Here is a 13,159-nt window from a genome sequence, read left to right as displayed (position 1 = left end):
GAAGGGAGTCTTATCATTTAAGCAGCATCAGCATTGGCCTTCCAGGAAGGGAGGCATTTAATCTTTATTTTTAACATGGACATTCTTTATTCCTGGTCAGTGCACACTTTTCTTTAATGATTAAAGCAGATGTATGTTTGATAGGCCACAAACAGGCTGTTTTAGTCAGCATAAAATACAGATTAACTCATGTATAAACCAGAATAATGTCCCCGTACCTCAGTATGTGAAAATTTCTTCTATTAGGTAATTGAGGAAATAGGAAAAAAAAGTTGCCAGGAACAGTGGCGCTCAACCTTGATATCCATTAGAATCATCTGGGGAGCTTTAAAAATCTTGATATCTGGGTCCTGTCATTTACAATTAAGTCAGGTGGGCCCCAGGCATCAGTATTTAGTAATGTTCTCTCGGTGTTTCTAGGGTACAGTCAAGGATGAGAACTACTGGGCTGGACAAGATGAGAGTCTTTTAGTGTAACGTTAATTCAGCCAAAGACTAGAAGTTAATAGGATTGAAAGACTGAACATGGTGAACATTACTCATAAAACTGTTATCAAGCCATTGTGGGTTCCACGCTAGTTTGTACGTGCATAACGTCAAAATGAATGTTCAAAGGGCATACTGTAGCTATGAAGACATTCTCTGACACTTGGCCTCTTGTAAAAAATCATCAAAGGGGGGAAGGTTATCTACTGTAACAGATGGAAGAACTTGGTCTTTTTTGGAAAAGAATGCCCAGTAGAACAGGTATGAACAAGGAGGAGAAGAGTGTGTGTCTGGTTTTAAAGCTTCAATGGTGGCAGTAAACTTAAACCCCTCTTTATTTTGGTTTGTACTTGAGAGACATCCTTTCAGTTATTACTTATTCCTAAAGAGAATAAATTCCATACATACTTTAAAAATCCATAGTGGGTTAATCATCTTGATGTACAAAAGGCATTCATTCCTAATTTCATGCTTCCCTGATTTACTACCATTTCCTAACTGGTACAGTATAATGGTTTCTCCCCACCCTCAAGAAAATAAGTGTGGTTGGTATAGCTTCTTACCCTCAATGTAAAAATTATTTCAAATTCTTTTACTGTCAGAAGTTTTCCAGGGTAGTTTACATAAACTGGGAACCCTGCCCTTGGGATTCTTTGAGGTATGAAAATAAAATTGTCCAAAAGAAAATTCAGACAGTCTTAGGTTTTGTCTACTCCTGTATATTATTACTGTTACGCTAGATTTTTTTCTTTCCTTTTTCTTTTTCTTTTTTTTTTTTTTTCCTTTGGTAGCCTCTGGGAAAGCTGTATTGCATTGTTTTGGTGAGTTAAAAATCATCTTCTGGCTTTTCTTTTGTTGTTAAGGATGGATTTGTTATACTCTTTCATTTAGTAGAGATTTTTGTAGTTACTGAGGTGGTTTTTTAATTACATTAGGTCTGGAATTATCTTAGAGCATCTCTACATTTTGCAAATGAAGTGTGCGACAGCCCCCAGTTAGTAGCTAGGACTAGAAACCAGGGTTTCTGATTTTTTAAACTTTTGATTTATAAAATAAAACACAGTTATAGAAAACACCAACAAATAAATATGTAGCTTAATAAGTTATCATAAGAATACCACCCAGATCAGTAAAAAGAACCTTGATAGCCAACTTAGAAAGCCCTCCAACTACCCTGTCTCAAATCTTGCTTTTTTTCTTAAATCACTACCTTGACTTTTATAGGAACTACTTCCTTGACTTTCTTTAATTTTATCTCCCAAAATTATGCCACCAGACACCATAGTTTATTGTTGCTTATATTTTAAAATTGGAATATCTTTAACTTTTTTTAATCTTCAGGTTCCCTTTATTTTATCTAAGGCAGTCTGTATTTTGCCGATTGCATACTCGTGGTAAAGTTAACATGTTTCTCTTTCCTTTGCATTTCCTGCAAAGCGGCAGCTAGATCCAGAGGCTTGATCAGACTCAGGTTTGATCCCTTTGGTAAGACCGTAGGAGGTATGTTCTGTATTAGGGAGTACTTCATGTCCAGTTTATCATTAAAATTCTGTAATTTTATTTTCATTTATTAGTTGGAATATATTTATAAAGAGACATTTTCTCACAAATACTGATTATCTTATGATATAGGAAATTTAGGATAAATGCTTGATTCTTTTATTTGCCAGTTTTCAAGATATTGAATTGGTTCCCTATCATCCTCTAAAGGTGATATATTATTTTTAATATTATTATTCTTAGTGAAGCTTAAATTGTCCCATCTTCAACCAGTGGGACCTTGTCCAGTTGGCTTCTAGTCATTTTGGTTGGCATGGCCCTGTTATTTTACATTGTTTCATTTCTATCTGGTAAGGTAAGATTATGCGGACTCCCCTCTTTTCCCACACTAGACCTGGCATCTGTCATTTCTTTTAGTGGGAAATGATATTTCAAGAACAATCTGAGGGTCAAGGATACTTATTGCTAGTGGGTTAATCACTGTTTGTAGGCCTTTTCAGTGGAGAGAGAGCAAAGGAAAAAAAGTATGCGTATGTATTTATATGTACGTATTTAAAATTTTTTTCTTTCGCATGTGCTGCCCACATCTCCAGCTGTTGTTTTTCTTGTTGTACTATATCTACATGGAGCATATAGCCATTACATTTTATACTCCTTTAGCATTTACTAACTGTGTTTAACCCCTATTTAGTCTATAATTCTGAGTAACTGTATTTTAATGCTCACAACCAGTCCTTTTGTTAATATTTCTCTTAGTCATTTTGTTTGTCTGAAATTTGTTCTTTAGTAGATTTGTCTGAAGAGGTCATGGAAACAGTATTCCCTGAGTTTTTCATGTTGATAACAGTATTTGCCCATTATTGTTTAGTCAGTTTTACTGGATATAAAATATTTGGCTCACATGTTTTTTTCCTGTAGGATCTTAAATTTACAATTTTTTCCCTTTTTCTTCTTTCTTAAATTTTATTTTTATTTTTTGCCTCGTGGCATGTGGGACCTTAGTTCCCTGACCAGGGATTGAACACACGCCCCCTCCAGTGGAAGTGCAGATTCTTAACCACTGGACCGCCAGGGAAGTCCCACAATTTAAAAATTTTTCTAGCATAAAGCATGACAGCATTGCTCTTAAAAGGTCTGCAGATAACTAATTTTCATTCCCTATAGATTCTTAGCTCTCTTTATTTATATGTCTGACTTGGGATTATAAAATATGCAGATACCCTTTCATTATGTACTTGCTTTGGTTTTCTTCTTCATGGATCCTATTATCGGTATGTTGGATTTTTATATATCTTCAATATGCCACTTTTTCCCAAATCCTTTTACCTTATTCATTTCTTTTTGATTTTTTTTGAAAAAAAATTCTGTATTTCATTTCTGAATCTCTTATAATATGATTTATTATTTTTTGTTCTTATATTTCTTCTAGTTCAGGCTTCATTTCTGAAGTGATTTATTTCCATTCTTTTTCCTGAGTTTGCTCACCTCACTTGTCTGAGTTTTTCTAATTCTGCTTTAGGTATTTTTTTTTCATGTTTTATATATTTTTTAAATGTCTCTTAGTTCATTTTGAAATCATAAGTTACAGTTTGCCATGTTTTATGGTTATGTTTTTGTGGTTAGTAGGAATGTTTAGCTCCGTGTTGATTTCACTCTCAACACTTTCTCCACATTGTGGGGTCCTGTCCTGGAAGGGAGCCCTAACCTCAGTGTTGGGACTCAGAGGACATTGACAGTTCCAGTCTCTTCAGCTCTTTTCTGCTTCCTACGCTCACCCATAGCTGGTGTGGGCCAAGCCCCACTCATTTTCAGCTGCTGTTCTCAAATTGCTAAAGAATACCTCTGGGCTACTTTAGAATTCTCCTGTTTTCACATCATCAGACATCTTGTTTATTTCTCTGCTTCTTTCCACACAGACCTTGATGCTGTGCAGATTGTGTGGCTGTTAGTGGTTTCTCTCCAGCTGCTTGTATTTTGAGGATCATCGAGATACCTTATTGCTCAATATTGTTAGGTTTTTGGTTTTGCTATTTAGTTGTTTTGTTTCTTTTTCTGTGGAGATCCAGGCACTTTCAAAAACTATGCTCCTGCTGCCATCTGCCCAGGTCCTCTAGTCTTCTGATTTTTGAATTTTGTATTCTTTTCCTTATTTTAGGTCAGTTTATGTGTTTGGTTAAAAAAACCATTTATGGATTCTTCCTCTTGCTCGCCCCCAGCCCCTCTTGACTTTCAGGGGAGAAAATGATGATATATTAATGCATGACTTTTTCCTATATAATGTCAAATGATAGCTCTCTATTTTGCTGTTTATTTCACCGGTAAACTGTCATCAAACCTCTTAATGGTCCATGACCTACAAATAGAATTAAATAAAAAACTAGTTTTAGTCTTAATTTCTACATTATGTTTATGCAGTGCTATCATCTTATATAATTTAAATAAGTTATGCAAAATGCATTCTTTTTTATATCCCACTGATAGTTGGGAAATTCAGACTGCCCTTCAGTACTTTAACCCCACCCCTGGAAAAATAGGCCTCATCTGCTTGTGTGTGTCTATAAATTAGTGAGTGTGTTAAATCTATCACAGCATGAAATCACTTCAAGTGCTGAAAGACTATCATAAAGAATTTAAATTGATTGCAGATGTTGGTGCAATTAAGCAGGCCTGATGAGCCTCAGAATCATGTTTCTCAGATTTGAATATGAATGCATTTAAAAAATTATAGTGATGTACTCCATGTAAATGGAGTTCATAGGCATCTGAGAGTTTCTATCACCTTGTGCTTTAAAATGGTTTAGCAATGTGAGAAGTGATGTGTGACCCCTTATGCAGATACCTGTATTACTTAGAATGAAAATGTATTATTCATCTTACGTATGTAGTTCCGTGCCATCCTTAACCAACTAGAATTGACTTGGAATGATTATTTCCCTTCGTTATTTCATTTGTCTACCAATTTTTCTACCTTTTATGCCTGCAATTCATTTGAAAATTATTCTATAGACAGAGAAGGAAGTATAATGTTACTCCATTCCCATTTTTAAGAAGAAAAAGAGTATAACAAACAAGCCAGATGTGTTGGTTTAGATAATAAAAGCATAGGACTCTTTTTCCCCTTGAGGTCAGATCTTTTGACTAGTAGGACTCTTCTTACCTTTAGTTGCTTTGACTTTAAACTGCTGAGATGTAAAAGAAAGTTTTCTATTTATTATTTTAAAATATAACCTACTGGGTTGCAAATTAGGAAGTGAATTTTGAAGCAAGTTTGTAACAAGATTAAGTAGAGTGTACGGCATGCTCATTTTCAATTTATTTCAAATTGATCTGTGCACATTAAGTAATTAAACTCATCAATTTCTGTAACACATTGTAAAATGTTATGGACATTAAGACTTTATATATAGTAGTAAAATAAATTACAAAAATGGTGAGATATTTAGATATTCTTTTTAAATACTAAGAAAATTACTGAAATAGTATAGTAATATTAATGATTTGAAATAGGAACAAAGAATACATTCTATTTTTTTCTGGATGGTGTGAATTAAAGCTGTGTTCTACAATATTTTATAAAAGGTTATTTTATTCATCTCAGCAGACTATACTTTGTTTTTAGGAGTTGAGAATCCAGCTTTGCTACTTCTAGTTTTGTGATTTCAGAAAATTCATTATGCCTTTTGAAAACTTAGTTTACTAAATAATAAAATTTAGGAGTGTTTGTATTAGAATTATGGGATGAGAAGTAAGGCAATGATTAAATAAAGTCTCTTATGTTATCTTTATCTTAAATCTCTTGATAAGTCATCAGTGTTTAAAATGTAAAATGGGACTGTGTGAATGCTACAGATGAAGCATTCTTAAATCTGATTATATTGGAAGAAAAAGTTAAATACAAATTACTAAAACTGGTCATCATAAAAAAATACATACAGTCTTTTTTCTACTTAGAACATAAAATTATATATTCACATCTCAGTATTTGAATACAGAGCCAAGCCCTTTTCTTTGAGTGGGAGTTGTTCCTACTTTGATTTTTCCTACATAAAGCATGAAGCATCATCTGTGATCACCACTTGTGTATTTTAATTCAGCCAAGAATTTATACTTGTAAAAACAGTCTAAGTTCAGATCTGTGAGAATTTGTATGATTTTTACAGTGAGATCTTTTCAATTCTCTTGATCATACCTAATTTGAAAACAAGTTTTTTTAAAGCAACTCAACCTAATCTTGATGTTTCTAAGCATTAATTTGTCACAGAAACAACTCTTTTCATTCTCGTATATTATTACATTAACAAGAATGATATTATCATACTTCATAAACAGTTTGGGGTTTATTTAAAAAAATCACCTCTTGGTATTTACAGAATTTGATTCATAGGAGTAACTGTGTCGCCTACAGCATACTTCGGGCATCAATCGCTCTGTTACAGACTAGTGGAAAGCCTGATACTGGATGTCTGTCTCTAGCTCCTTAAACAAGTCACACTCTGGTGAACTTTATTTTTTTCTTTCCTTTCTCTCTCCAGTGGGGTCATAAAAATACAATTTTCTGTAACTTGTTTTATTTGTTACCCTATGTGAGTGTTCTACCCTCTGTTAGAAGTGACCAACTCAGCTCCAAGTGACTCAGAAAAACAGGAACATGTTGGTTCTTGCATCTGGGAAGCCCTGGGATATGCTGGCTTCAGGCAGGCCTGGATCTAAGTTCTCAGGTGACGTAAGGACTCTGTTTTCCGTATCTCTTAGCACTGTTTCGCTATGTCTTGGCTTTATTCATGCAGGTTCTTTCCATGGTTAACAGAAGCTTCTGGCTTGTTTCCTGTATTTTAGGTCAGTAGTCTCCAAAAATTTTTGATCACTTACTCTATCAATTTAAAAAAAGCTGATCATATATGCCACTAAGTCAATAAACATTTATTATAAACATGTCCCTTGTATTAATACTTCATATATATTACAGTAAGTCCCCTACATACGATCGAGTTCTGTTCAGAGAGTGCATTCGTAAGAGTCCAATTTGTTTGTAAGTCCAACAAAGTTAGCCTAGGTACCCAGCTAACACAATCGTCTATATAGTACTCTACTATAGTAGGCTTATAATACTTTCCACACAAATAATACATTAAAAAACCAACACAGCAAATAAAGAAAACATTTTTAATCTTACAGTACAGTATCTTGAAAAGTACAGTGGTACAGTACAACAGCTGGCATACAAGGGCTGGCATCAAGTGAACAGGCAAGATTTACTGACTAGAGGAGGGGAAGGAGGTGGGAGATGGTAGAGCTGAAGGATCGTCAGCAATAGGAGACGGAGGGCAAGCTGCAATTTCACTCAACACCTTACGTGACTGGACATGCGAATTCACATTTGCATCTTTGAAAGTTCACAACTTGAAGGTTCGTATGTAGGGGACTTACTGTAATATAAATTAATGTATTAATATTTTATCCCTAATATATAATATGAATTGAAGATATCATTAAGATATAAATCAAAGTTTTAATAATTCATTAGAAAATTTTACCTCATTCACAAACCCATTTGGTTTTTCTTTTTTTGTTTAGTTTTTATCACACTTTAACTATGCTAGATTCATGACAAACAGATAAATATGCCTTTTTTCCCTACTCATATTTTTGCACAACCTACATATTACTTGATGACTTGTTATTTTCAAGAACTATACAACTTTCTGGGTTGGTGCCTTTTTAAAAGTAAACTTTTAACTTAAAAATTTTTTTTATCAGTTTTCTTCTAAAAATTACACTCTAACCCCCAGTTTTAAATCTCCTTTTAACTTTAGTTACCCATTATATTCATCCTCTTATAACGGAATCTATCATACTCATTCAGGAATGTTCTGGGAGCATGTCCAAACCTGCAGTAACCTTTGTTCATGGGGAAACCTTTGTTCCCCGAAGTTCCTGTTGACTTCCATCTTGTCCACATCAACCCTTTCTTGTTCTTGCCTGTACTAGTTCCTCTATTCTTGTACCGCTATCTAGCTCCCATCCTCCACTTAGCCACATTTAATTAAAGACTCAGTTTGTGCTGTTTTGACCTCAGTACTGCTCTTTTTGCCAATTTGGTTAGTGCTTGAGGGCCCAGAGAAGGTACAACGTGCCCTAGCTCTGCCTTTATGTATTGTACTTGGAGGAAAAAGACAGAAGAAAGACATGCATCGAGCTCATGTGTTATCTGGACAGGGTAGATTCCTTTGTGACAGTATTACCTTTGTGAATTAACGACTGTCTACAGGTGATGGATTTTGAAGCCTCACAAACTTGACTGGTCAACATTCTAAGACGCAGTATGTATTTTGTGGGCAGGTATACAATCTAAGCTAATAGGGACTGATGTATTAAAATCCAAATATCACTTTAACAATCCGTAATCTGAAATACTATTATTAAGGAGAAAGTTCTTATATTTTCTTCTCTCTTTTTAGACTAGTCTATATTGGATGCCAAATGACAGAGAGTTGCTTACTTGGTTTGTCGGATGATCCACTATGAAGATAATGGGGTGTGTGCCCATAGCATCATTTGCTTTTCCTATCTGAACTGTCCTCATACTTCATGTATAAATTAAATTAGTTGAGTTAATGTGATGGACTAGAAACCCCATGAAGAAACCCCCTGATGCAGCACAAATTAGATGATTGTGTTAATATTTCTGGCACCCCTTTTCCTGGGGAGTTTTAGTGGGGCTCTCTGAAGAACTCTGGGTCTCTGGACATGTCTGCAGGTAGGCCTGCAGACTGCTTCCTCTTATAGCACATACTCACCACTGTTAGAGTACCCTGCAATTCTGGAGGCTATACTTTTTATTGTAATTAAAATAAATTCATTTTATCTTGAGGTCATACTTGATCTTGGTGCACATGTGTAATCTCTTGGGTCATTTTAATAAGAGGCTAATTATCTGTTATATTTTGATTTTTCCTAATTCATTATCTGAAGTCAGTTGTAATTTAAGATATGGGGGTATCTTAACAGTTGGTAAAATGTACCTCCCTTGAGGTTCACTTCTTAACTACTTTTAGAGGAGAATATGACAGGAACTGGTGTCCTCATTTTACTCTTTCACTAAGAATTTTTATTTATTTATTTATTTATTTTTGTTTTTTGCGCGGTATGCGGGCCTCTCACTGTTGTGGCCTCTCCCGTTGCGGAGCGCAGGCTCTGGACGTGCAGGCTCAGTGGCCATGGCTCACGGGCCTAGCCGCTCCGCGGCATGTGGAATCTTCCCAGACCGGGGCACGAACCTGTGTCCCCTGCATCGGCAGGTGGATGCTCAACCACTGCGCCACCAGGGAAGCCCAAGAATTTTTATTTTTATAGCTTGTGATCTTTATATATTTCTCCCTGTCATTTTAAAAAATTTTCTTAGGAGACAAAGGCTGTTTAAATAATCGAAATGATTAGAAATTCTAAGATCAACTTATTTAGTAATCAAGTAACATTCTAAGTGTCATTCATTTATTCAGATGCTCAAATTTTAAATTATTAAAATCAAAGATACATCTTAAAAAGCTAGAGTATCACTTAGTGAGGTGGTCTTCAACCCATATGGTATAATTTCTTACTATCCTGTTGTTTTGTCTGTTCTTCCTTACTGAGAAAAGTATATGATTTCTAAATACTTTTCATATTAAAAGTTCTGTAGAGGCCTGGTTTTCTTGGGAGATATGATCAGAATTCAAATATCATCTTAATACAAAATAGAAATAAATAAATGAATGAATAGAATGGCTGTACGCAATTATTTACTTTTGTATAAAGCTTATTTAAAGTTAATAACAAAATCTAAGTTAAGAATGTGACTAATGGGGAATGGACTGAATAAAGGTACTTAAACTGTAACAATTTTAACAATCTTTTTTTTTCTTATTTCAAAATAATGCATTGTTACAGAAAACTAGGAAGTATAAGACATTATAAAGAAGGAAAGAAAAAAAAATCTATCAACCCAAAATAAGGCATTCAGCTACAGTGTTAAGGCTGTTTTGATTCTGAAAAAGTCTAAAAAGGAATTATTATAACAGTAAAACTAAGGTTTCTATAGCAGAAATATTAAATGTGACTTCTACTGTGTTAGCATTTTGGCAGAAGTACAAAGGCCAAGGATAGCAAGTGGGCTAATGATAGCAGATACCAGATCAATGTGGCCATGAAAAGTGATTGTGAAATGGATTGTGCTACCATTAGCTCATTCAATTCCAGGCTCTATAAGAATAGGTTAACAAATATGTAAAAAGTAGACGATTGATAGAGGCTTTCTTTGGAGATACAGATGTCAGCTATGGCATTATCTCCGACACCTTTTAAGGGAGTAGAACCAAATGAGTGGACATTTGAGAGAACCATTGAGAAGCTGACTGTATCCTTTCCAATTTAAGGACATAGGAATTAGAAACTGACTCTATTTGTGAATGATGGCTCTAAAGGTAAGGGCTATGTGAACTGCTTTGGTGGCAGAGCAAGGAGAAAGGCTTAGACCTATTGTTGGAACAAGTTGGACTTGTACCAGAACATTGACTGGATGTGGACCTCTCCGAAGGGAGTTGACTTCGAGTTGTCTTGGAAGGAGTTTTGCCCAAGGGACCCACCTGCACGTGCAATGACCCCCAACAGAGAGAGTCTATGTGGGGTGGACTGCCAAGTCTCAGCAAGGGAGACTTGAGTCTCCTCTCAGGGTTACCTGAGTAACCCACATGCACATCCCACAGAAGGAGGCAGCATTTGCCTATCAGCCATATCCAGAGGACAGTGGCACCGGCGTGTGACAGTGATACCTGATTACAGCAGTTTTCTACATCTTAACTTTCTTTCCTCCCTACTCTCTCTCTTTTCAGCCCTGAAGGTATTGGAGGAAACCTGGTGAGTAGGGATGATGGAATTGAAGGACAAGGTGGGAAGATAGTGAAGATCCACAGCCCTGTTCAACATTGTAGATTTCCTAGTCTGAGTGAGGGCCACACTGAGGAAAGGGGAACTTTAAGTTAGTTAAGATTGAAGTTTTAAGATTAGGCCTATCTCTTCAGTAAGAAAAATTCATCTTTGCTAGGCTGGGTAAATTATATGAAATGTAGAATATCATTCTGGGGTGATATTACTAAAAATAATCTTGGAGTGAGACAGTGTTTTTAAGCAAGTTTAAATCCAGAAATTGTAAAGGAAAAGATGGGTACATTTGTTAATATAATAACTCAAGACTTCTATATGGGCAGTGACAGGGAGAGGGAGGGAGTAAACAAAGTTAGAAGACATAAAAAACTGGAAGAAAATAGTTGCTAACATATCACTAACGTGTAAAGAACACCTACAAATCATTAGGAAAAAGATGAATAACCCAATAGGAAATTTTTTACTTAGTATGAGTAAGCAATTTGCCCAAGAGAAATACAAATGGCAAGCAGCCACTTGAAAAGATGTTCAATCTCAATATGTAAATTAAAATAGGTACAGAGAGCATTTTTCATCTGTCAAAATAGAAAAGCTAAAAAAGAGTGCTGACAGTAAGTATTTGGTGAGGGTGTAGAAATATAAAGCAATTCAACCTTTTGGGAGTATAATTTGGCAGTATCTTTCAAAATAAAAAACTTGGATACCCTACTGATCTAACAGTCCCAGATTTTGAATCTGTTTTTATCAATAGCTTTAATATATAAAGATCTATGTATGAGGTTGTCCCTTGTAGCACTGGGTAAAATGTCAAAGAAATTTAAAATAACCAAAATAACCATCAATGGAGAAATGATTAAGTAATTTATAGCACATTCATGTAGTGATCGATAATACAGCTATTAAAATGAATGAGTTTATGATTTGGAAAGTTAGCTGATATAGCAAATGATATAGAAGCACATGTATAGTATGAACCACTTTTTGTTTAAAGAAAGTTGTTGTGTGAGGATGTACATGTATATGTGAATGAGTTGGTGCCTGTGTGTATTTATTCATTTAAAGGAAAACTCTTTATGTATTCTAACCAAACTTGTTAAAAGCACTCACAGTTGTCTGTCATTTTGGCCTAGAATTGGAGAAACTGAGGCAAGAATTCCCATTTTCTCTCATACTCAAACAAAAAGGAGTAGTGGGATTATGGGTGACCTGCTTTTTGATGTTTTTGTGTATTTCTCAAGATGAACAGGGTTTTTGTTGGACAAAAAGCAAAGAGGATGATGTGGGCGGAAGAGCAGGACAACCATCTACTAGATTATGTCAGACTTTTGCATGTTGCCAGGTGCTTGCTCCTTGATTTTAAGCTGTAGTAATCTGGTCTTTCTTCTACTACATGCGAGAAACTTGAGGAAGCTAATGTCAAGACAAGGTCTCAAATGCATCAAGGAGCTCACAGTTCAGTAGAGACAAAATGTATTGGCAGGTGAAACGAGTACAGTGGAATACATGGGCCCTAAGTGCATGTTAAAGTGCTGGATTGTTGCCTGCAGCCATGTTGAGAAGGCCTCATACTCTGTCTTGTGGGGGTTAGTGGGGAGACCCTGGACTCTTCGCAGTCTCCTACGGGCTGCTCCTACTGTGGCTTCCTTTATCCAAGTTTTCGGTACTGGTACCAGAAACTGTCTTTTTAGAATAATATTTTCTTAGCAGAAACAAAATCTGATATTGCTGCTAACAGAAAATACAATTTTTATCTTGTTTACCAAGTCATTTTGCCATGGCGCAGATGGCCTGATAACACGGACCACATTTCAATTAGGAAAATAAAAACAAATCAGCAGAGCTAATAGTATGCTGTTTGCAGAGCTTTTAAATGTAACTTGGAATAGCACACAGATTCATTTTACATTCTTGTAGTAAATTGGCACTCATTTAATAATCACTTTTATTTACAGAACTTAAGTTTTGGAAATATCTGGATAAATCTATGAATAATTTAAATGTTCAGTTTGTGATCATTGCCAAATAGTGTTTATTAAGCACTTACCTATGCGTGACAATGCTGGATGATGCAAATATCATAATAAATGAAAATATAGGAAACCTTGGAGACTTGACTCATAAGAGGTGTATTACTACATTAAAATATATGAAAAGAATTATTTATTCTTGAAGTATTTCATGTGATTTTTCTGTCTGCCTTAGAATTTATTAAGTATTATTAAAATTGACATTTTTCAATATGAAAAATTAGGGG

At 35.2% G+C, this 13,159-nt stretch overlaps 1 protein-coding gene across 3 annotated transcripts in view; it reads left to right on the top strand.

Annotated features, from left to right (window-relative positions):
* Positions 1-13,159, top strand: part of DIAPH3 (diaphanous related formin 3) — a 550,032-nt gene that overhangs the window by 82,505 nt on the left and 454,368 nt on the right. The gene's annotated exons all lie outside the window — the stretch shown is intronic.

This window comes from Mesoplodon densirostris, chromosome 17 (assembly GCF_025265405.1).
Source record: "Mesoplodon densirostris isolate mMesDen1 chromosome 17, mMesDen1 primary haplotype, whole genome shotgun sequence".
Classification (NCBI taxonomy): domain Eukaryota; kingdom Metazoa; phylum Chordata; class Mammalia; order Artiodactyla; family Ziphiidae; genus Mesoplodon; species Mesoplodon densirostris.
The sequence above is the reverse complement of the archived record's forward strand: the minus strand, read 5'-3'. Positions and strand labels throughout refer to the sequence as shown.